The sequence below is a fragment of the Crotalus tigris genome, unplaced genomic scaffold (genome assembly GCF_016545835.1).
Source record: "Crotalus tigris isolate CLP2741 ecotype Arizona unplaced genomic scaffold, ASM1654583v1 scf7180000024117.2648584, whole genome shotgun sequence".
Taxonomy (NCBI): domain Eukaryota; kingdom Metazoa; phylum Chordata; class Lepidosauria; order Squamata; family Viperidae; genus Crotalus; species Crotalus tigris.
Window position 1 is genome coordinate 395,872 of NW_024100394.1, and position 4,878 is coordinate 400,749.

The 4,878-nt window shown below is 38.9% G+C and overlaps 1 long non-coding RNA gene across 1 annotated transcript; it reads right to left on the bottom strand.

The window, feature by feature from the left end:
* Window positions 1–1,047: 1,047 nt before the first annotated feature.
* LOC120298626 lies at window positions 1,048–3,141 on the bottom strand. The gene is made up of 3 exons (XR_005554157.1): window positions 2,614–3,141; window positions 1,195–1,293; window positions 1,048–1,087 (listed from the first exon to the last, which is right to left on the bottom strand). It is a non-coding gene; the product is annotated as an uncharacterized LOC120298626 (long non-coding RNA).
* Between the last annotated feature and the right edge of the window lie 1,737 nt (window positions 3,142–4,878).

The window sequence follows — 4,878 nt, forward strand, 5'->3', positions numbered from 1 at the left end:
TCGATGTTGCTCCTGGGGAGGGATGCCTGTGGGGGCTGGGCAGGGTTGGGGGAGATCCAGGGGTCTCTGGCGGGTGGGGCAGTGGGCAGGAAGCTGGTTCTGCAGGGTGAGGCGAGGCAGGGCGGGGGTGCCATATCGCAGGGCAAAGCAAGGCAGGGGCCGGGGTGGCTGCTGCCTGATACCATCGGTCCCCGCACACAAAGGCCAGCAAGCACATGGGTGCTGGGATGCATCCGGCCACGTGGGATCTTGGCAAGTTAGCGGGTGGCTAGTTGAAGAGGACGGTTGCTATCTCCAGGGCATGGTGTGCGTGCCCATAGAGAGGGCTCCAAGTGCCGCCTCTGGCACGCGTTCCATAGGTTCACCACCACTGGTATAAGGCATCCCAGAGCATCCCTCCTCCCAACAGAATGGCAGGCCCCAAAGAATGGTTACAAAGGCAAGCAAAGCATAGGAAGAGAAAACAATACATTTATTTGGGGACCCTGACACTGTCTTTCAGCAAAATCTTTGTGGCTGCTGATACCAAGGTGCTATAAAACAATAAAATTGATTTTATTTTACTACTGAATTTTGTATGATAACTTTTCTACCAAATATATAAAAATAATCTTAAAATTGTATTATTTATCTTTTTAACAGTCTTACTTTTTTTCAGAGGTTCCAGCAGAATTTGAAAAGAGTGAAACAGATATTTTAAACAATATTACGTAGATATTTCTTTGTTTTTATGCTACATCACATTAAGAAAAAATGCATTTTATTAACATTGAATTGACCTATAATCTTACAACTGCTTATTTTGCAATGCAAAATATTATCATATTGAATAATATGATTTCTATAAGAACTATTTTGATGTATTCAAAGAAAGCGTGCTGCTAAAAGGTTATAAAATTCCAGCGAGGGAGGATGAAGAGATGAGACAACATTCCCAATTGTGACTCCCCAAAGTCATCAATTGAAACATGTCTCTTTCTCTTCCAGAAACGAAAGAACAAGTCTTACCATCATCATAGAATTCTGTGTACATTTATTTTATTTTTTCCTCCATCACCTTTTGCTTTTTGCTCTCTTCTTCTACTTCCTATAAAACAAAATTGACGAAGCACAATCAAAATTTAACTTCCAATGCATTATACAATTTTGCTTACTGAGGTTGTTTTAATTCTCACTAGCATGTAAGATACTTACAATTTTCATTTTCTCTACCTCTTTCTGGAACCTCTGTATTTCTTCTTCTAGTTGTTTGCATTTTGCGTAATAGCTGTCCGCTCCTCCTTCACTGGCAACCTGGGGGAAGGGAGTGTAAGAGAAGAATAAGTGGCTGTAAAGGTGAACTGCTAATGTTACTTACTTAGGTAATGAAAGGTCTGGAAGAAAACAATCAAGCTCAGAGAGCACAAAGCTCCCCCCCCCCCAGTGTAGCTCCTCTATCTGGTTAAAACTGAATACATTTCCTTCCTTATACATAATATGGCTATGATTAACAGTAGCTGCTTTCTCATCACTTAGAATAATGACTAGAAAGGACCTTGGAGGTCTTCTAGTCCAACCTCCTGCCCAAAGCAGGAGTTGTTATACCATCCTGAACAAATCGATGTCCAATCTTTTCTTGAAAAGCTCCAGTGATGGAGCACCCTCGCATTGCTTCCTGTCTAGCTCTTAGATGTTTTTTTGAGAATAAGTCAACATCTTCATCTCTATGACTGTCCTTTAAGTACTATCATGTCATCCCTAATCTTTCTCTTTGATAGGCTAGGCATACAGTTTAGGCTCCAGGCCTCTTATCATCTTAGTTGCTCTTCTCTGTACTCTTTCTAAACTCTCAGCATCATTTTTTATCGTGGCGACCAGAACTGGATACAGTATTTCACATATGGCCTCACAAATGTGGTACAGAGTAGTACCATCACTTGGGATTTTTATGCAATCCCACTCTTGAGGCAGCCTAGAATTGCGTTGGCTTTTTTGGCAATTGCAGCACACTGCTGACTCATTGTTAAGTGGTGGTCCACTAAGATACCTAGATCCCTCCCATAGTTGCTATTATTGAGCCAAGTCTTTATTTTGGTTTGCGAGGCTGGTGACTTCATTTGCCAAAAAATGATTTTCCTCCTCCAGCTAAGATGCAGAAATTGCCATCAACATTCATCAATCATAGAATATAAATAAGCAGACAAAAAGAGAAACTTAAAACAGGATTGTAAGGGAAGTGAATTATTTACATCTCTGACTGTGGCACTTTTTCCCCCAGATGATTTTCTGACAGATGTCTTGTCTCCTCTTGTGCTGTATTTTATGGAAAAACGTGCTATTACACAATATTTATGAACAACGTTCCTTATTAAGCATCAATGACACAGCACTTTAAGACTGGGCATTACAAATGGCACAGTCCATTCAAAATGCAGAATCGGGGTGCGTTGTTAGTGCTGGGAAACAGATCATTTTGCATCTTTTCCCCAATAACTTAAAGGGAGTTCAGGGCCTCTCCCAAAGACAGCAGTTCTGAAGGGAGGGTTTCCCCCCTCTGGGGTGCAGAGAAGGACTGCCCTCGTATCCCCAGTCTTGCTACAGGTACCCACACAAGCAATATGGCTGGTTACTCACCCTTGTCTCTTTGATACTGGCTGAATCTCTGGAGACAGTACTGCCAAAAGAAGACAAAGGGTGAATTAAGCTCATTCTTGAAGAACAGGTCAAAGTGCTATTAAAGAAAGAACTACAAGAAAGCTGTCCTGTCTTCCCTTAATCCTTTTCCAAGCTACACTTCCACAACTTTTAATGCTGCTTCTTTGAACTTTGCAGAGATTGATAATGATGGAGAGAGCTTCATTTCTGGCTGGATTCAGATCCAACTGCAAAGCGGTTTAGCTGCTTTCTGACTGTCCGTTCTAAAGCACTTTGCAGTAATTCTGGCAAAATGCTTGGGCTATGAAGCCACATTTTGAAAAGGAAGGTAGCTCCATCGATCTATTAACAATCTTACATTGTAGCATCTGCACATCCAAGTTTTCAAAGTAATTTATATATGCCTTCTCTAAGCAAAATGTTGATTTTTTATAGTTGGGACGAAATACGGCGAATTTAGATTTTTAGCAGCAATCCTTAAACAGGTTGCTTACAAATGAAGCTGCTGAGAATAATTATTTTGCTGCCCTTGCCTCTATTTGTAAAAATCTGTCATGAATAAAAAATTAATCTTCTAGCTCTAAATAGATTTTTAAAAATAATATTAACCTTGCATATAATCCATATAATCCTTCTAAGAAACTATTTTATCTTAAAACTGGGATCTTCAGGGAACTATATTCAAATTCAATTTGAATTTTTTATATAAATAAATTTCTGGAAATGTTGCTGCTTGGAAATAATCATAGGAGGAGTCAACAAAACCCACTTGGATATACCTTAGTGAAGAGGGTTCTCATTTCTGTTTTCTGTGAAATTAAATCAGACTGACATGATAGGAGCTGGAACTGAATTCTCTTGGGATTTGATTTATTTGTTCATTTACTTGGGCGTGTGTCTATGTTGAAGATCATGTGAGAGAAAAAATAGCAAATTTCCATAGGCTATAAAATTTGCCAGATTGTATCCATATTTTTTAAAAAATGGCAGAAGACCCTCACTAACTACTCATAACCACTGTTAAGCAACAATCCTCATGACATCATTATTATTTATGTCATGTTACCTCTTTGAATCCTAAATCCTAGAGTCAGACAGGCAAGTTGAAAAGTAAATAAATAAATAAAACAGAAGATCTCTTACCTGAAAGAGGGCTTTCCCCGCGTAATAAAAAAAGGTCTCCATGATAATAGTGAACTTAACAAAACTAAAATAATCCTAAATAAATAAATAAATAAATATAAATAAATAGTATGTATAAATAGGTAAATATATTAAATAAATAAATGAATAAATAAATACTGTAAAGCAAAAGCAAAAATAACCAATGAAATAAAAATGCCCACATAAGAGAAAAACTCTTGAGTGAATAGTTTTCACTCAGCCCACCAAAAACTTTTATTTACTTCTCCTTTGTGAGCTCATGCCCCTGTCAGCACCATTATGAGGCAGGGCCTCACAAAGGAGAAGCAAACCAAACTGATTGGCTGAATGAATGCTGCTCAGAGTTTTATCTGTTTTTCAATATTGGTAGAAATGTAAGTACAAAATCCTGCTTATGCGTTTGGTGCAATCGGGATGAGCTAACAAGAAAAGTGCCACAGAAATATTAGTGCCACTGAAGGAAGCAGGGAGACATCTGGAGAAATACGCACAATTGAGAGTGAAAAAGGGCTGCAGTGGTGAATGAGAGAACTGGAGAGTTTTCTGTGCTTGGCAGAATAAATTGCAGTATGGCTCTTGCTCTACCAATCTTCAAGACAAACCCAGTATTTGAACTTAACCAATCAGCAACAGCCCTTTAAATTCTCTTCAAAACTGTCCGTATACATACACTATTGCAATATGTTGCATGACCATTATTGTTTGAATACAGTGTACTTTTCTTTACTTTTTTTCTGTCCACAGCAGAGCCTTGGTAATGTCCAGAATAAATGACAAAAAATCTATTACATTTAGGGAGCATGTGTTTATTGAGCATTTAAACAGAAAGCACAAATTCATGGCATGGGACCGCGTTATTTGAGGGATCGCCTTTTCCCGCTTATACCAGCCTGCCCTCCATCAATCTCACAGAAAAGGTGTGCTGTGGGTAATTTCACTGTACATCTACAATTGATGGGTCCTATCTGTAATCAGCGATGAACTCGTGTAAGAAATTGACAAAAAGGTCCGTGAAGTCCATTGGATTATGAGATCTGCATTTTCTTTACACTTTCCCCAAATTTCTTGGACTGTTTTGTA